This window comes from Lissotriton vulgaris, chromosome 2_1 (assembly GCF_964263255.1).
Source record: "Lissotriton vulgaris chromosome 2_1, aLisVul1.2, whole genome shotgun sequence".
NCBI classification, from domain to species: domain Eukaryota; kingdom Metazoa; phylum Chordata; class Amphibia; order Caudata; family Salamandridae; genus Lissotriton; species Lissotriton vulgaris.
Genome location: NC_141687.1, coordinates 2,124,663,803 through 2,124,684,683, shown reverse-complemented (window position 1 = coordinate 2,124,684,683; position 20,881 = coordinate 2,124,663,803). Strand labels below are relative to the sequence as shown.

The window sequence follows — 20,881 nt, the reverse complement described above, 5'->3', positions numbered from 1 at the left end:
AACTATAAGAATGGCTTGGCAGAAGATAATAGTAATTTTTAAGTTACATTGAATTATTGTTCCTGTGCTCAGCTAAAATGTATACAAGCAGTGCCACCATGTGGAGGCCTCTCAGAAGTGCCAGTGTTGACAAATAGGTGCCAGTGCTGAGCACCAGAAACCACAGTCTCAAATTAAGCACTGATTCTCAGAAAGTCATCTGACAATATTAACAAGTCTTAAATATCGCATACAAAATAATTGCCCTATGGGAAACAATAATAAAAAATGCAACCCCCCATTGGAATATGTTTTTGCAAACAACATTTATGACATAATGTCTATGCCAAAATAAATGTCTGGAAACATTATTCTATCATACAACTGCCTTTAGCCCACAAAGACATGTCATAGACTTCTTACACATCCAGATCAATATGCAAACATTCTGCTACCCCAACTAAAATAAGTCAAAACACATATAGGCACTCTAAAGGAGTGTCTGTCGATTCCAGAGTGTCAGGGGAGCTTACTGTAAGAAGGACTTACATGCCGGTGTAATAGACACAACACATATGTCGTTATGATTAAAGTTTTCACACACAGGAAAATGCAACATTTGTTTTCTTTCCCTAAAAGAGACGTGTAATTCGATGAGAAATATGGGCATGTGTGCCTCCTAAATTTGAAACCTATGTAGACACGTATGGGCATATTTTCAAAGAAGTGCTGTGTTGTGTCACCTGGAAAGAGAGCAGAACAGCGCCATATCATCAAAGAAAGGGTATCTAGGTTGAGGTCAGGATGGTTTTAGTGCAGGAAGGGAAACCTTTCTCCACAAAACTAATCCTTTGAGGCTACTTCCCCTGTGTATGTGTGCTGTAGATTGAAACACACATGCAAAATAGGAAACAGCAAGAACAAAAAGAATAGTTCTCCTCATTTTGCCAGTCTCAGGAAAAGCACCATTTTGGTGCAAACCTATGTCTACATCTCTTTGAAAATATACGTTTGCATCAAAATCTATGGGTGGATGCACAGGAAAGCCAATGCATACTCAATGGAACGCCTACCTGACGCAAACTAGTGTGAGGCAGCACAATTTGCTGTTTTTTCATTACATATTCTTACAAAACCATGCAAATGGACATGTGCATTGCTTTGTAAACAGCAAAAAGAATTTTGTGTCAGGCTGCATAAAGAAGTGATGCAACCCTGATGCAAAATCTTTGTAAGTCTGGGCCTAAACCAGAAAATCTCTGATATCCTACCAAATCGAGGTGCGAATGAGATGCCAAAGTAAATGTATTAATGGATTCCCTCATCTATCTAGTGGCAAAATCAGAAGCAGGTACTCTATTGTTGGTCGAAGACCCCATTAGCTCTCACAGATTTTCTGCCTCAGCACCTCCCCTTGCATCAAAAACTGTTTCCAAATAAAATACGGATTGGGCACATGGCCCCCACGTACACTGTGAAGGATCCAAGATAATGCTATTTTCTTAATTTTTGATCCATTTTCCTTGCTCCCCCTCCTCGTGACAAAATATGGAGCAGAGCCTTGATAACAACTTGAAATATCGTAATAAATGATCATTGGCCACCTGACTGCCCAATCATTCTCTCAATTCCCCTTAAATGGAAAGCAGCCTTCGGATTGATTCCTGTCTGGTGACATGACCTACTACATCCGCTACGAGTCAAGCAAGACATTGCTATTGTATTTTTTAACCTCTTCGCTGCGGATGACGAGCTCAGCTCGTCATCAGCCACGGTGGTCGTGTGCGGATGATGAGCTGAGCTCGTCATGTAACGCGGCTTTTCGAAAATTGCCGCACACAGCGGGAAAAGCCGCCGCAGCGATGCGGTTATTATTTTGTTACTGCTTCCTCTCACCTGTGCAAATGTTAGCTAAGGGTCTTCAGACTCTCTGACCTTCTTTCTTCCTGTCCCTGATGCATGGGAAAGAATATTCAGATTGGCTACGAAGCAGTTATGAGTGACTTGTAGCAAAGCACCAAGGACAATTTCTGTATTTTAGATTTATAAGGGCCAGATGTAAGACCCTAAACTACATGAGCAAATGGGTATGTGACATGTTTGCGAATGCAAAATGGCCTAGGGCCATGTACAATTCCTTATTAGCAAATCGCAATTTATTTGCTACTCGCAACACCTCAAGAGTGTCTTGACTCCCAACACCTCATCAAACCCACACCGCCAGCGTAACCGACACCTTTTCGCCAATGCCACATCACCTCCTCTGTGCCTTGCAATGTCCCAAGAACCGACGCACCAACAACCTGCACCAACAGTAAGGAACCAATGCCGCACTGGCCCCAGTGATGCCTCACTTCCTCGGCGCTGTGTTGCATCTTTGTAATGTCATTGTTTCCAATGTTCTGTAAACGGGGTCTGTACGACTCTGTAGTTGGCCCGCGCTCCATCGCGGTTAGCCCGTACTTTGAGATTCAGCTCCGTCAATCATGTTGTTATAACCCTAGTTGGATCTATTGTGTTTTTAAGCGCTATAACTCATTTAATCTTGAAGGATTCATAATTTGATTTGTATATGTTTGATTTTTTTAATTTTGTTCTGGTTTTACTCAAATAGATATTGGCTATTTTTCTAAACTGGTGTGTACTTTTGTGGTGTTTTCACTGTGCTGCTGTGTGTGTGTGTATGTGTGTATTTGTTGTACATAAATGTGTGTGTGGGTGTGTGTATGTGTTTACAAATACTTTACACATTTCCTCTGAGGATAAGCCTGATTGCTCTTGCCAAACTTCCAAGGGGGGTGAGCACAGGTTTTTTTGAGGTTGTAACTAACCCTGATTAGAGTGATAGTACCTGCTTGGACAGTGTGTGAACCACTGCCAACCAGATACCCTATTTCTAACAGTACCCATTACGTTTTCAATTGAATTGGGCAGTACAGGTCACTATTTACACTGTGTTCAAAGTGCTAGTGCCTATGCCTGCTAATCTTACTTAAATCTAACTCATGTTGGGTCGGAGGCAAAGTATGTAACTCGCACCACTGCCATTGGGGAACCTAGTTGCTTTCCTCAGTTTGGATGCCATCTTGTGGTTAGCGGTCTAGGTTCAGGAGGGGAACGTACCCACCCTATATTACAACAGCTGACACACGGACATAGTCCAAGGTCTGCTGACCACAGTTAGACAAGTCTGATTGGCCGCATGTGTAACAGGTTTTAACTGTGATCAAGTGCTGACAAGTCCATCCTGGCTAACTATAGGTCTATTTCATGATTATTTGTCAGCCTTCTCTAAAATTCTACAGAAACTGATTAGTGCCTAACTGTCCAAATATTTGAACTCTAAACAGCGGCATCATCCATCTCAGTGAGGCTTCAGCCTGGACACAGTACAGAAGCAACTCTGGTTGAAGTATCTGATACCATCAGCCATCAGTGGACCAGGTGACACATGTGGCCCTCCTGCTTCTGATTCTCTCAGCGGCATTCGATACAGTTTTCCATACTATTCTCCTTAAATGACTAAGCAACATCGTGATTGGTGAGGCCTACTTGACATGGTTTGGTTTTTTTCTATCTGACAGAAGTCAGTCAGGTTTGATGCCACCTTTCGCATCAGACCCGAAATGTTCAAGATTTGACACTCCTCAATACTCTGCCCTGACCCCAACGCTATTTAAACTATACATGTTTTGATATTTCTGGTAGAATCGTCTGGTGTTCAGGTAGTGTCCTCGACTGATGAAACACAAATTCTCCTCACAAGGGACAGATGTATTTCAGTGGATGAGCCTGAGCATTCTTCAAAGCAACACCAGCAAAACCAAAGTGTTCGTTTTAGGCGTCCATCTCTATCATGGGTAGGTGAATTCTGGCCCAGCTCTGCTCTGCCCCACCCACCCCCACCCCTGTCACCGTCATAGGCAACTTGGTGGTAAGTTTGACAATAAACTGTCCTTCTGATCCCAGGTGAACAGTGTGGTAGGAGCTTGTCTGAGGCTGCTAAGAACCCTAAAAAAGTTTTTATTCTTGCTCTCCTCACCCTGCCACAAAATGGTTATTCATGCTTTAATAACCACACGGCTGGACTACGCCACTATGCTGTAATGGGGCCTCCCAGCGTACCAGCTTAAGAATAAGCCTGGGCGGTGAACTCCGCTCCACTCACTGTGTTTGCAGAGTTTCCGTACTCCGCGTTACGCGGAGCTCGTGGAGTTCCCAAAAACTCTGCATCACGCAGTGGAGTGGAGATTTTTCCTCGCAGGCATTCACTAATGTCAAGTTGGCAATTGCGATTGAGGAAAATGAACCTTCCAGCGAGATTTTTCCTTGTTCGTGATCGTAAACATCAAGGTGGCGAGCATGAGGGTGGATTATAAATATCACGGCGAGATTTCTCAAAGTGGGGTGGTCAGGTTTCTCATTGCGAGTGGGCGCATATGCCCGCGACCGGAACAATGAGAAACTGCTTGTTCGCGTTGAGAAAGCTGCAGCTCGAGTAAAAATATACTGAAGCGGCAGAAAAGAGAAAGAAGGGACCGCTTGCGCTGTGCAAGGTGCTGTTCACAGTGATTGCACAGTGCGGACAAGCATCCACACTGTGCAATCACTGCGAAGGGCATTTTTCTATGGAACTCCACTGCTTGCGGAGCTCTGCGTAGTGGGATGGAGTTTTTTTGCACTCCGCGTAGCTCCACGTAGTGCAACTCCGCGAACTCTGCCCAGGGTTACTTAAGAGACTCCAGTTGGTGCAGAATGCTGCAGCCCGACTTCACCACCTTCTCCTGTACCTTAAGGGTTTTCCTTGGCTGCTAATAAGCAAAAGAGTTAATTTCAAGGGGCTTGTGTTGGCTCATAGAGCTATTTACAAGTTGAGCCCCCGCTATTTGGCCATCAGACTCATCCACTACCTTCCAGCTAGAGCTCAGCGTTCCTCGGATGCCTTGTTGACTGTTGTGCCAAAAAAACAGGAGGAAGAAATTGAGCTCTCTTCTTTGCTGGCCCTAGCCGCCTCTAGCTGCAATGCTCTTCCCCTCCATCTAGGGCTACCACAGACCAGAGTGCCCTCCAATGGAGCCTAATAACCTGGCTTTCAATTGGCCTCCTAATGATCATTCTTTCTCTGACTAGCGGGTATGGGCCCTTAGCACCGGACACTAACACAAGTGCCCACTGCCCTTCAGTAATGTTCACTCACACAAGTAGCCGTGCGCTCTATAAAATCCAAATAATAAAGTGCAACAGGAATATTCAAAGATCAAACATGAAGAGCACTCGTCAAGGGGTAGCTGTGAACATGAACAGGTCCAACCCCTCCTCCTTCTCCCTCAGTTAGATAAACTGAGAAGTTACAAATCAGGATGCACCACTAATGCAAATCCGTGTTTGAAGTGGGTGGGGTCTATTGGGAACGACGTTCCCCTTTTTGTTCAATTTTACAGTAAATCATCCCCCATACTTTTATTAAAAATACGACCGTTCCAGAACTGCTACTGAAGACCTTCCGCATTGCACCTCAGAGCACATTTCCTATACTTTATTTCTTACACTTCAACCTCTGAATGCAGTGAACTCACTCCCTAAATGGTCCACTAAACCTCATGCAATGTTCGAGCGCAGCCAGGCCATGGTTCTGTGTGCGAGGACGGTTCAGAGAGGCCGCCTCCCACCTCAGAACGTCTCAGGGGCTTGCTGTACGGTGCGCGCTCAGAATGAGCCTCCCTGGCGAGGTTATCCAATATTACCTCGGGGTAAAAATGATGTTTAAAATATTCGTGTAGCGACTCGCTCGGGAAAGAAATGCAGTAAATGAGCTATTTCATCCCTCACTTAGACACGTGCCTCTCTGCCGGGCAGCGCGGGATCCCGGCTCTTCTCTGGTAACAGTCTCCGAGGTCGTCCCTCTTTGCGCCACGTCCAGCCGGAGTCTCCGCAGAGCTCGAGACATGTCAGGCTCTCAGAAACTCACATTCCGAGCCGTCTCTTGGGCACGTCTGTGGTCGGGCTCATGGTCACCGCAATGGTGCAGTTATCTGGCCCGATGCAGCCGGCGTGATTCACTTCCAGCTAACAAGCGCCGAGGGACCCCGAGGCATCCAGTGTAATCAGGCTGCGCGGGCCACGGACAGCAGCAGTCAAGCGGAACGTGCTGCAGCCGGTCACGGCGGAGGAGCTCCTGCCCTGAACCTGCGGGCAAGAACGAACACTGCACAGGGCGTGACGCTGAACCAGAAGAAACCGCCCCCTCCCCCCCCCCCCCCCCCAGACGCAGGTCCACAAGGCGCTGCAATGCCCAAATACCAGCGCTTCTTTACATAGAATACAAGAACATATGTTTCTGTGTTTTAAAACGTTATGTTACATGTCTCCTGATAACGATGTTCTTACACTCAATGACATCATTCATCAGGGTGATACGTTACACTTGATGATATAATGGGCACGATCTGGTTCGCTGAGTTACATCAACATGATGAAATGCTATTCTAAATGATGCTACAGAGGGCTCCACCTTAAATCCAGCATTTCCGTACATCAATTCTTATTTGAAATGGCAAAAAGTCAAAGCACTGCTGCTGCGTTTGTCGGTCACGTGAAGCAGGGGTGCTGGAGCCCTCTCTGGGGACTTCTGCCTGGCTCCTGCATGCATTGGCAGAGGTGGGATCTGCAAGTTCAAAGCCAAGGCCTGGGGAGGGCGGGGAAGGGGTTGAAGGAATGGGGGTTATAATCAAGCCGGCACAGGCCCTTTGGGCTCAAAAGGCTTCACCCCCCACCCCCTGTCGTGTGTGTCAGCTCGGGCTGAGGCAGCTTCCCGGGCTGGGGACCTTCTTATTGCAGTCGCACCCGAGTACTTCAAAGGTCTTTAAATGACTATTTACTTGTTAACCAAGCTTTGTTGTGTTTTCACCCCTTCTTAGAGCTCCTGCATCTCCATTTTAACTATTGCTTAAATAATTACCTAACCCCCCCCACTCCGAAATTTGTATCACCCCCTTCCCCCCGAAATTTGGCTCTAGTTGTGCCTCATCATTATGCATATTAAAACATTGGAATGTTGAGAGCTCCAGTGAAGTTGCCAAAATTGCGGCACAGCGTAGCCCTCGCGTTGCGGCCGGCCCCAAGTTCCAGGGGCCCCCCTGATACTGTGCACTCGAAACAACTGAGCGCTCCTGACAGGGTCCAGAGCGTGAGGGGCCCCCTCTATGCACTTTATAGGGGGGCCACCATAAGTTTTATTATGTCACTGCCATCAGCCCAATGCTTGTATTTCTGTTCCTTTCTCTTTGTTTAAAACATTCCATCCCCAGTGGGTGGAATGTGCATGTTCTACTAGCCTTAAGGTCTTTCTACGCAGGGCTATAATTGCAGTTTAAAGGCTCTGACCCTTGGTATAGGCGGCCGCTTGCAGCTCTGGCATGTAACTTGGGTTCAAGGCCTTCAACAGCCATTACTAGTCTTGGCACTGGGATGTAACCAAGGTCACTGGAATTATGCGAATGGAGGATAAACTTATGCAGCAGGGTTGACAAAATTATGCATCAAGAAAAGGCTAATTTAATTTTGCAGTATAACGCAGCATATTTTATGATACTATTGCTGCACTATTTTGTCTTTTTTACACATACTAACACTGTTTGGGCAAAGATTCAACCTCATTAGTAACAGTTTACTCAAATACAGTAAAACACAAGTGAATGGTGACCAGTCAACTTTTGAAGGACCTTCCACTACGCAGGAACCTTCCCTTGTTGCTGTGTTTTTAGTAACTTTTTATCCATTTGCGCTAGAAACAAATGTTGGTATGAAAATATGCAAATTCTGCAGCAGATGAAGGATTTATTATGTGACAAATGCAGCAAATCCATAAATTTGGAAGATGTCATGGCCACAGAATCACACATTTCCAGGGCCTTGGATATAGAGCTAAAATGTAGCTGGTACAATTAAAACAGAGGATTAACACGCTCGCTGCAGAGATGTTAAAACTCTTCAAATGATTATTCTACTCAAAACATATAATCTTTTCATACACCAATATTTAAGACAAGATTTTAAGGATCATAAAACACTGCAGATACACATGTTGCTCATTTTAATAAACAGACAACATAATGTGTGGCCAGACATACAAAATGATCTGATATTTTTCAGTCCCATTGTACTTCAAATAATGTAAAACATAACCCAATCAGATCTTCGGATCTCTTGATATATGTTTTAGGAACCTTCAACATGAATATTATTACTGCATATCTCTAATTTCACTATACATGTCTGAACTCTATGTGACATTTATGCCTGCTATTAATAAACAAGACGGAGTCGTTTTAATACCCACACAGCATTAGAATTAAATTGTATCATTTATTTTTTCACAACTTTAGGGATTAGACAGGCAATCTAAACTGTTGTATATGCAACAACGAAAAAAAGTTATTTCGTATGATAATCCAGTAATGCCATTTGGAGTTTAGTTTACACATCCAAACCAGGCAGCTGTCAGGATGTATTGCCATATCACCTGAACCATGTGATGGCATTGTAGGGCTGTAATACATGGGACACTAACCCCATAATAAAATACTCTCTCTAATTTCCTTCTTATATTTGAGTTACGACATCTGTAGTCACCTGTAAAAACTAATTCACTGCGCATTCACTAAAAGGAGATATTCTAGGTAACATTTTTGCACACTGTAGGTTAGTAAAGGAAAAATAGAGTACCTGTGTATGTTTCTACATATTCTATGTGAAAACATTATTTTAGTCTGATTTAGTTTAAACTGATTGGAATATATTTTTGGAACAAATTACTAACTGCTTTTTGGTGTCTTTAATTTTGCACTACAGATTCCAATTTTATTATTCATGTCTGCAACCATACTGTCTCTTTCATATCAAAGAGTAGCAAACCAAGGATTTATCATATAACATAACGTGTATTTATGAAGTGCACATTCACCTACAGTTATCTTGGTGTTAATAACAGATGTTAATGCTTACCCAACTCAATGGTACTCATTTTATCAACCTCAGAAGATTGAAAGGCTGAGTGGACCTGCCGGGATTTTAACCAGTGACCTTGAGGTGGCACAAAGGCCCCTACAGTGGTCACATTAGTCCACTAAGACACCAGACCCAGCTCAACTAAACCACCAGACCCAGTTCGTGTGAAGGGTGAGGATGTGACCATGTATTATATAGAATAAAATACTCTTTGGCAAGTTAATAGGACATTGCAAGTCACCTCAGAATTCCATGACATTGTAAAGGAACTCAGCCGTTGCACTCAAAACACCTCAGTGACTTCCAATAGCCTTATAATTTACAGCAGAATGAACTCTATCCAGATACATTATAGGTGCCTGTTATGTGCCTGCTTCTCTGTCTTTCAGTGTTTCTGAACCTGATGCTTCTTTTTTCTCACAGGTTCCAGGCTCGTGGGCCTGTGCTAGTCTACACGTTAAGCTTGCCAGGAACGTGTTTCTCAGGGGCAATTAGATGTAGTCACTTGAAATGCAGCGCTCCAAGCTACAGTAATAGAAATAAGCAGTCGTGTTTCTGAGGCACATTAATTATGCACATGACTGATAAGGTGATTCCAGCTTTCGGCAGCAGAAGGCTAGAGGTGTGTTCAGGCAATCTATTGAGGCTCACTGCCATGTAACACATTGCTTGAGGACACTGAGTGCTGCAAAATTAAGACGCATGACATTGTTTTTTCTTAAATATGCTATATTCCTCTTCACCGGTCTGTCTTCTCTGTCACTACTAACACCAACCAGAAGCGACGGTCTACTCTCATATCCTTCAGTACAGCGGCAACGTGTCTACCTACAGTCACTGCGCTCTTTATGGCCAAAGAATGGCAAGCAAGCACCAACAACAGATTTGACAAACATACTTTCAGCTTCACATACATTATCATCTGCAGATACAGGGAAGTTTTAGGAAATATAGTTCGTTTTTCCGTCAGCCCTAGAACATGAGCTCTAGTGATTAACTCACTACCAGGGAGCATTAAGGTGCGACATGACGCACAAACAGCCCTTGTGCCCTCAATAAGATCCTGCAGCTGAAAGTCGTGCCTGTGTACCTGTTGTTAGTCAGCAATGGGTCCCTACGTGAGGGAGATACGTTAACTAAGCAAACCTGTGGCGGGAACTTGAAGGAAGCAGGTAACATTCGTGCGTCACTGACTAAGGTCTGCAGATATTGTTTAGACGAATTTTAATGATCTTTTAATGCACTGATTCATAGTGTTATGTTTCCTTCAGTCATTAATGTGCAAACGAAATTTTTTCATAAATTGTTGTAAATATCTGTTTCTAAATGTACTTTTTATGATTGTAAACTCAATCGAAATAAAGTTTCTTTTGACTTTGACTTTGACTAAGGTCTGCAGACCATCACACGTGCAATGCACCAAGCCCACGCATCGTGTGTTTGCGGGTGTTAGTCTTGCACATCATGATTCTCAATCTCAGAGGGAGCAAAACGGTAGAAGAACTCCTAAAGTTCCCTCTGAGAACAGTGAGTGAGCGAGAGAGAGTGAGCGACCGAGACTTCCTTTAGGTGGCACGGCAAACGAAACGTGGGAAGCTTCTTAGGTTGACAAGATTCTGAGCTGCCGGATGACAGTTGGAAAACTATTAATACCACGGTGAAAAGCGTCAGATAGCAGAAGAGAGTCCACTCACTGGAGCTGTTCGTCCAATACCTGCAGCAACACATAAAGCGGAGTCCGTACAGCTAGATTTGGATTTCCCGCCATTCCCAGAAAAGGCACTAAATAAGTAGGTATGTGACAAGGGCACCGTTGATCCTACAAAAAACTCTAAAAAATGAAGTATACATACATGAAGTGTACATACACGTGTGTTTGCAAAGCGCACTGTAACCTCTGCCAACAAATGCACGTGTGTGCGTGCGGCCGTATCTACCTGTCTGCATAGGTGTGACTGTTTGCGCATGTTTGTGTCTCTGTATCTGCGTACATGCGTGGCTGTGTGTGTGTAGCTGCATTTCGGGTACCTATAAGCTATCTGTGTTTGTTTCTCTCTCGTTTTACTACTTAAGTGCCAATAAAATGCTGGCCCGGATAATTACTTGCATCACTTTGCTCAGCACATTTATACTCTGAAAAGCCGACACTTATGCACAGTACTAAATATGTTTTAGAAAAGCAATTCACTCCTGCAAAGATTTAACTGGACACGTCCAAAAAGTAAATAAATTACATAAAATCTACAATCTGCAGTAAATAAACCGCAATGCGCGTTCGTTTACCACCACTAAGATGCTGAGGCACCCTCGCGCGCGAGGCAGACCCATGCTGTGCGAAGCGCACGTGAACTCAGTCAAGCCATGTACAAGTTAGCGATTCTGACAGGGAAAAGGGCTACATCAAGGCAACATGCTGCTGCAGTACGAAGAGCAAGTTCAATTGTAAGTGCATGGTGAGTACAGTACCTGGCCCCTGAGAGTGCAACGCCAGCGTCCGCGGGTATTGGGCAGAGAATCACACCGCCATTCCAAGAAATGCCAAAAATAATGTCCCTTTGGGAAAAACAATCCGAAGAGCAAAAATACAAATGCCAGACTGATCTTCTTGAAAGAGGACGCGTCCAGGGAGCGCAGTCACATGGGAAGTTTGCAGTTCCCTCTTGGAGCCATGCGGGCTCGCTCCAGTTCCCTGGCAACTCCACGCTGCAGGGACTTGGGAATGCTCCGATGGCAGGCAGCTCAGCCTCCGCCGCTTTCCTTCCCTTTCTTAAAACCCTTTTGTTTATTGGGAAACGTGCTGTCAGTGTTGTCAACTACTGTGTAGGGAACGTGAATGGGGAAGATGCGAGCTGATTTCATACGGGTGCTGCCGCCGTGTGGCCGTCCGTGAACATGACACCTTAGTGAAAATAGCCAGCAGGTTCCAAACGTTTCGGGTTAACAACAGCAGACCGGCAGGCACGCTTAGGGGCGACTTGATTACTTTCTGATCCCCAAACAGTGCAAGGTTAGGCGCAGTGCTAGAAATGGAAAACTTTTACTCCGGGAACCGACATTGGGGGTCAAGGTGTGGCTATAAAAAAGGGGGCGCAATCAAGAGGGGGAGTCATGAAATCAGTCTGACAAGCCAAGTAAAAAAAAACTGGCCAACAAAGAAATTGGTAACAAGGAGAAACGTGAAAGTAAATCTGTTCTTGCTTAATTTCTTTCAAAGGTTACATTTGAAAAGAATGTATGGGTCAGGGCACCTGCTGCTGAGAGCTTTCAGTGCCTTGTGAATATAAGTGAATAATAATGATAAGAAAACTCTGATGGTGCACTTGTTAGAGAGATCTGTGTTTTGTCTAGTCAAAGATTGAACTAAAAATAAGCATTGGAAATGCAATAGGTCTCGGATTTATTTGAGTTATAGCTAATGGCATTGTAAATGGCAATGTCTTTTAGCCATGTGTTATGGAGTGTATGCATGTGGTGTGTAGTGGAATTATGTGGGTTCGATTGGAATTGTAGCAATGATGACATGCTGCGCTTTAGATGAATATGTTTAAAAGTAAAGTGCACCATACTGCGATTGCTACAATAGGTAATAGTGGATGCTTTAACAATTGATGTGTGCCCTGATGGCTGGTGGTGTGTGTGTCTGTAGAAATTGTGCACTGATGGCTGGTGGTGTGTGTGCCTGGTGGAAGGGTGCACTGCCGGCTGGTGGTGTGTGTGCCTGGTGAAAGCGTGCACCGACGGCTGTTGTTGTGTGTGCATGGTGAAAGTGTGCACTGATGGCTGGTGGTGTGTGTGTGTTTGGTGAAAGCGTGCACTGACATCTGGTGGTGTGTGCCTGGTGGAAGCTTGCACTGACGGCTGGTGGTGTTTGTGCCTGGTGAAAGCGTGCACTGATGGCTGGTGGTGTTTGTGCCCGGTGAAAGCGTGCACTGACGGCTGGTGGTGTTTATGCACCGTGAAAGCGTGCACTGACATCTGGTGGTGTGTGCCTGGTGGAAGCTTGCACTGACGGCTGGTGGTGTTTGTGCCTGGTGAAAGCGTGCACTGACGGCTGGTGGTGTGTGTGTGTGGTTGTGTGCGTGGTTGCATGTGTGGTGGTGAGTGTGTGATGGTGAGTGTGTGATGGTGAGTGTGTGGTGGTGAGTGTGTGGTGGTGAGAGTGTGGTGTGAGAGTGTGTGAGTGTGGTGTGTGTGTGTGTGTGGTGTGTGTGTGTTAGTGGTCTCATGTGTGTGGTCTAATGTGTGTGTGGTAGACTTAGTTAGAGTTTTCCTACCCTGCACACTCACACACTGCCCCTACACACTCACACAATGTTCACCCTGCACACTCACACACTGTTCACCCTGCACACTCACACAATGTTCACCCTGCACACTCACACAATGTTCACCCTGCACACTCACACACTGCTCACCCTTCAAATTCACACAATGTTCACCCTGCACACTCACAGACTGCTCACCCTACACACTCACACAATGTTCACCCTGCACGCTCACACACTGTTAACCCTGCATACTCACACACTGCTCACCCTGCATGCTCACACACTGCTCACCCTGCAAGCTCACACACTGGATACCCTGCACACTCACACACTGCTTACCCTACACACTCACACACTGTTCACCCTACGTAATGCGAAAAGACCTAGCTCTGCCTTTTGGCCTGTGTTTTAATCGTACAGTAGGTTGTGACAAGTTGGGCTTGCTTGGTTGGGGCTTCTTGTAGCATCAATCATGCATCAAAGGTATTACTTGTCAAGCGCCAGCTTGTTTTTAAATTCTAATGAAAACAACTTCTAAGGGTGCAATAAGCATTTTTCAACAATAGGCCACCATGGTAATGGAAAATATTTTTTCTATATGGGTTACAATGTACCTTCGACACCTCAAACTCATCGAGTTGCTATGGAATTCGGCCTTAGGGCTGTTAACGGAAGGTCACTGTCAGACCCTTCTGGAGCCCATACGTACAATAGGGCGAATCATATGTCCAGGATTGATTATATTCTCCTGGACATAAAACTTTGGCCCTTCTTGCAGGATATGGAGGTTCTCCCCTCAGTCGAGAGTGATCACAATCTCCTCTCTCTTGCTCTCTGTCCGCTGTGGATTGGGAACCAGGGGGCGCTCATGTCTCCCTTAGTGTACCCCTCAGGAAGTATATCCTTCTAACTGTGGCAGGCGCTTGAAATGGAGCAAGCTTATCATGGACGAAGAGAAAGTGCAAGTAATCGGGGCACTTTTAGACACAGCTCAGTCCAAAATGGATTTGTTGACTCCTCTGTCAGGGGAAGTCACAGTGATATTCTGTGACACAACCAAGGCCTTGAGCAACCTTTTCACTCTCCCACACAAGGCCTCACGAACTGCCAAGAGCAAAAAGTTGCCGAACCCGCCGGGTTGGTACACTAAAAAATGTAGGGGGAAGAAAAATGCCCTGATTAGTGCTGTTAAAAGCAAATCCCAGGCCGCAATTAGACTGGCTAGGAAAGAGTACTCCCGGACTACCTCGGCAGCCAAAAGAGAATGGGAGGATAGGTTCTGGGCTGATCTTATGGACGCAAGCACGGGCAGGGATGCTAGAAGCTTCTGGAACTTAATTAGATCTACGGATAGGCCAGATAGCACTCTGCTGACGTGCAACATCCCTGCCCAGATCTGGTTCGACCACTTCTCATCTCTCTACACCCCTACTGGGATGGCTTCTAATACCACTTTCTCTGTGGCCGACTGTACAGGGGGTAGTGAGGGTGTTTCTTTTACCGCCAGAGAGGTGGAAGATGTAATTAAATCATTGGTACCTCTTAAAGCAGCAGGGCCGGATGGCATACCGGGCGATTTGTTACGGGCTAGCCCTAAGGAGTGGGGGAAGTTGGTTTCCTCTTTACTCAATGCCGTTAACGGAGGCGCGCCTGTACCAGACTCCTGGAAGGGGGCTGAGGTTGTCCCGATATTCAAAAAGGGGTGTCGGGACAACCCAGCTAACTATAGGCCAATAAGTCTCATTGACTCCTCCCAAAAAGTGGCAGGGAAGGTGATTTTGAGAAGGGTGCTCCAGTGGGTGGACGACAACAATATTCTGTCGGACCTCCAAGCCGGTTTTCATTCTGGAACCGGGACTATTGAACAGGCCTTTAGACTGGCTCTCTTGTATTGGAAGGTGGTGGTGCTGGGCAAAGGCAGCCTATATTTGGCCTTTATAGACCTTAAGACTGCCTTTGACTTGGTACCCATAGAGGAGTTGTGGAAGGTCTTATCAGATCTGGGGCTGCCTTCGTATATTCTATCCCTCCTTGTGAGACTACACAAAGGTAATTTTGCACAGGTGCGATGGGGCACGGGCGGTGAAAAAACCGTCAGTATTCCTGTAGGTAGGGGTGTCCATCAGGGATGTGTGCTAGCTCCCACTCTGTACTATCTCTATGTGAACGGAGTGGTTGAGCATTTGTTAAGCATCCCTCTGATGCTCCTTCCCTGGCAGGCAAAAGGATCCCTACACTGCTTTTCGCAGATGACACTCTTCTTATTTCAAAGTCCCCCATGGGCCTTCAGAGCCTCCTGAACAGCTTTCAGGAGTTTTGTTTGCTGAGGGGGTTGGTAATCCACATGGACAAAACCAAGTATTTGATTATGAATCCCCCTAAAAACCCTGGGCGTCCTCCAACCTTAAATTCTGTTTTATTGGAGAGGGTATCCGAGTTTGATTATCTGGGTATCCGCCTTAATAATTCTCTTAATTGGAATCCACATATCAATAAAATGCTCCTTGGCCACAAAAGGGTGGGCGGAACATTACTCAAGGAACAACGCTCCTCCACAAGTAAACCTATAGCCCCAGTGGTGAAGATCTATAAAGCAAGAGGGGTTAGCGCTGCGCTTTACGGGGCCGAGCTGTGGGGTACTTGTAACTTGGATGTACTAGTAAAATCGGAGAACAAATTCTTGAAAGATCTGATGGCTCTCCTGTTGAGTACTCCAACCGTCCCAGTGTCTCTTGACTTAGGCTGTAAATCGATCAAGGATCATGCGCAACTTCGCCCCTTGCTTTTCTGGGCTCGGTTGTGGCGGGTGCCGGAATTAGCCTCCTATGCAGAAGCGCTATCAGAGGTACTGGCAATGGTAGGCTAGGATTAAATGGTTGAGGGACGTAAAACGGCTGCTAGTGGAGATAGGGCTAGGCGAGGCTTGGGCATTGAGATCTGCCCCTCCTAAAGCTATGATTAAGAAATTGTACTGGGACTGGATCTCTTCCAAACTACTCTCAGATCCAAGTCATTGTAATTCCACTATAGCCTTTTTGGGGACGGCCGCGATAATTAAAGCTATATGGCCTTTGGCGCGCGTAACAGACACCAATAGGCCACAGGCAGAGCTACGCGACCGCCTATAGCCTATTGTGTGTTCTGTTAATAAACAGCACACACTGCAAGGCCAATGAAAATGGACCTTGGAAATAACACGCACGAACTGCGTGGAATTTCCAGGTCCATTTTCAAAACGCCGGGAAAAGGATCCTCGCTGCGAGACACTGCATGCGCAGTGTATGGCAGGCCCGAGCCCTAAAAAGTAGCACAGAGCGTTAAAGTGGTACTACATGCACCCAGGAGGAAACAGCAGTTTTCACAAAATCTAAACAACGAGATGCCTTTACAACAAAGGCTTTTTTAATGAAAATGCCTTTACAACTAAATTGTTTACAACGAATACGCCTTTAAAACGGAAGCCTTTTACAACGAAAATCGTGGCAAATGTAAGTATATTGCAGGTAAGTAAAAAGCTTTTAAATATATATATGTGTGTGTGTGTACATATATATTATTTAAAATATATATATATATATATATATATATAAAGTTCTAAAATTATATATATATATAACTCTGATGAAGGCGTAATGCTGAAACGCGTCTGTTAAAACTTTGTGAATAAACCTTGATGGTGTGAGCACTGCATAAACTTTGGTTCCACGAGTGCGGTTCTTTGGAAAAACGAGTTCTGAAGCTGAGCAGAGTGTTATTGCGGGCACCCATTACCGCATACCGCACCCGCCCGCGAGTGCCCTGATTTTCCAGTGGAAAAAAAAATAATAAATAAATATATATATATATATATATATATATATATATATATATTCACAGAAAAAACCATAGGTTATAGTGGATATATAGTTAGGAATTTGCATTTACAAAACCTTGAAAATTCAATGAAAAAACCATTGGTTTTAGGCCATATATAGTTAGGGATTTGCATTTACAAAACCTTATTTTACTCGCATAAAACCATTGAAATTCCATATATAGTTATAAGCGCTAACTATATATCGCGCACCCGCAATCCACTGCTGATGATGTCACATATTACATCATTCATGACATGGTTAGTGACATCACTGATGACATCACTGATGACATCTCAAATGACATCACTGATGACATCACTGATGACATCATCCAGTGACTGTATGTTTCTGTAAAGTTAAAATATCTCTTACATATTGAAGAATGAGTGGATATATAAGTGTCTGGATGAAGGATTTAGTAGGTGCATGACTGACTGTATGAGTGAGTGATTAAATGTGTCTCACTGAGTGCATGGGTTAGTGACTAAACTGTCTTAATTTGTGCATCATTATGTCTGTTGTTCTGTAAACTGTTGCATGTGTTGATAAGTAGCTATATGAGTAACTATATGGGTTATTGATTGGTTGCCCAAGTATTTGTATGGGATACTGAGTGTGTGTGTGGGTGGCTGGGAGGTGTGTGACTCTGTGCATAGATGTGTGAGCAGTTGATTCACTAGATGTATGGTTTCAAAAGTGCATGTGGAAACAGCTGTATGGGCGGTTGACTGTGTGCATGAGTGTATTGGTGAGTGAATGGATATCTCAGTGCTACATGTCAAAGTAAGTACATATGTAAAACACAGTACATGTGAGAGTTGACATATATAAATAACTGTGCATAAGAGCCAGTGAATGTGTGAGTGGCTGTATGGATCATTGTGAACTTGTATCAGGGATTGTATAAGAGAGTAAATATGTGTTAGTATATGTTTGAATAAGTAAAGTTTGTATAACTGTATATTTGAGGAAATGGAGGTGTGATTGATTCTTTGCATGACTGACTAGGTGTGTGAGTAACTCCATGGATGAGTGACAGTCTGTGAGTGTCTGTTTACACTGATTGTATCTAAGGTTATATTAGAGTCTGAAGAGGTTCATCGTATTATCACATGAATGATATCATCAGTGATGTTATCAGTCATGTCAAATGAGATGTTTTCAGTGATGTCATCAGTGATGTCATTTGAGATGTCATCAGTGATGTCATCAGTGATGTCACTAACCATGTCATGAATGATGTAATATGTGACATCATCAGCAGTGGATTGCGGGTGCGCGATATATAGTTAGCGCTTATAACTATATATGGAATTTCAATGGTTTTATGCGAGTAAAATAAGGTTTTGTAAATGCAAATCCCTAACTATATATGGCCTAAAACCAATGGTTTTTTCATTGAATTTTCAAGGTTTTGTAAATGCAAATTCCTAACTATATATCCACTATAACCTATGGTTTTTTCTGTGAATTTCATTGGTTTTTTAATAGCAAATATGAAAAGCTTTAAAATGTCAAGTACGTGATAGATAAAAACATTTTCGTATTTATGCACGCTGATGTGCTTTGAACGCTGCACCCCCCCCCTCCCCTCTTTTGTCTTAGTAGTACTCTCTCTTTGCAGATACTGAAGGGTAGTTAACGCAGGCCTTTACCCCCGTTGTAATCCGTCGTGCCTGCTTGTCTCTCCATTTGATTGATTGTTGTCCAAGCATTTACTGTTTTAGAATTGGTTCTCTTTGGATCATTCTCTATTTACAAACAAGCACAAAGTCGCAATACTCTGTTTAGTCTTTGCAGATAGTGAAAAATCGTGTAAAAAAATAAAAGTAATCGAGCAAAATCAGTAGGCCACTAATTGGATCTCTTTTTGACCTCGCTAAAATAGAAATATTAGGAACAACCCTTCATGAGAAATACGAAAATAGTGAGATGAACTGAGCTCCACACCATGAGGGCTGCAAGACAGCTCGGCTCCATCACCCATCCCGCACAAAATAACGACAAACCCTATGCAAATATTAAAAATATAGACAACACACCAGCAAAGAAACAGGGTAAAACATTTTATTAAAAAACTATTTACATAACGTTGGTTTATAAGATGATGTCAGTAGTGGACCGATGTGTGAATAGGTCGAAAGCAGCACAAGGCTCCAAGATCCGGATGGCAAGCTCCTGGATGTTGGGTGCCATAGTTCAGAGTTATGAGTTTGAGCCTTTTTCAATGCCTGTGCTTTGTTGAATCAAAATGGCGGCTTGACACAAAGCTGACTCAAGCGTTGCTACTGATGCTATGCAGACCAAAACTGGTTTTCAGTTTGTACATTTTTCTAGATTTTTCAATCCAAGTTTGGTTGACTTTGTAGAACGATGGCTTCAAATTTTCAACATACGGTGTGGTGGCGCTGACTGGGAGGGGGCGCTTCGCTCCTGCCCCCTCCCCAAGTAAGATTTTCATACGTGAAAGTACGTTAATGGTTTTGGTCCCTGAGTTGCTTCGATGTCACTGCCATTCTCAAATGGCATAAGTTCTGGATGTTGGGTGCCATAGTTAAGAGTTCTGAGCAGCGCTTGTAACACTGTCTGAAGCTTATTTCCACCTACTGCAGCTTCACTATTCTCAAAGTAAGTGAGTGTCGTTTGTGGACCTGACTGCATTAGAAAACAATGTGATATGTTACCTTCCTAAACAGCTTGACGGAGGCCCCTGAGGGGCGGTGTGATGGCCATGGACTCGGAGAAGACGCTTGGCTCCGACACCCTCCCCAAGTCTTATAGCACTGGTGTAGCCTGAGATCGCCCCCGACATAGGCGGCCGGCTCCCGGGGTCCGGCGGAACTTTTTGCCTTTTGATGACTCTTCAATTCTGAACCTTGTCCCATCCAGCTGAGTTGCGCCCACTCTTGCGGCTACAGCGTCTTGCCCACCATCCAGCTGAATTGCGCCCACTCTTGCGGTGCAGCGATAGGCGGCTGCCACAGGACTCTCAAAATGGCGGCCGGCTCTTCGGTTTTGGGCCTGGTCCACTAAAATGGCCCTGGGACACCTTTGAACTCGGACGCTTCCCTGATAGGGCTTGGGTCCCATTCTCGAAAAGCGTCCCCTCAGCCGTGAAGGTTCTACAAAAGTCTTGGGGGCCTCCGACTCCCGCAGGCTTCTGGTGGGGAGCGGCTGCCATGATTGCTCGTGGAATGGCCACGACGGAGCTACGAGATGGTAGTGGTCTCATGCTGACGCCAGCTTTAGTCTGAAACATCCAGAAACACTGTAGACTACCAATTCGATCAGTTCCGGTAGCGCCCCAACATGACCCGGAAGAGAAGAACTTGCCCTCCCCTCTTTGACTGATGGTTCTTGTTGCCTGTCCCCTCTGTTGTCATTTAACAGAACTTTTTGGACTGCTGAAAGGGGTTGTGTTCCGAACGCTGGTTGGTGGAGACATTTTGACTATATTCTTGACCCACGTTGTCGCGTAATGCGTTATATGACACGCCGCGTTACCGCACCCGGAAGTGATCCGAGGCGCGGCGCGCAGCGCGTAACGTAAGCATAACAGGTCATGTGACTTGTTAATAAAACTTTTCATTGGTTCATTTTACTTTTGTTAATTTAATGATGAAAAGCTTGGTCATATGACCTAAAAATTACGCTTTTTATTGTTTTCGAACAATATTTTTTTTTCAAACATATGTTATAATATTCCAGGCTAATGTACTTTCCCGGAAAATTTACAACTGTCTTGTAAGTAAAATATATTCCTTTTTCGAG

General features: G+C 44.6%; 1 protein-coding gene across 1 annotated transcript in view; it reads right to left on the bottom strand.

The window, feature by feature from the left end:
* THSD4 (thrombospondin type 1 domain containing 4) overlaps positions 1–11,749 on the bottom strand; it is a 2,294,989-nt gene extending 2,283,240 nt beyond the window's left edge. Inside the window, exon 1 of the mRNA XM_086958405.1 lies at positions 11,452–11,749. The gene's annotated coding sequence lies outside the window, so the exon portion shown is untranslated. The remainder of the gene's footprint in view (positions 1–11,451) is intronic.
* Between the last annotated feature and the right edge of the window lie 9,132 nt (positions 11,750–20,881).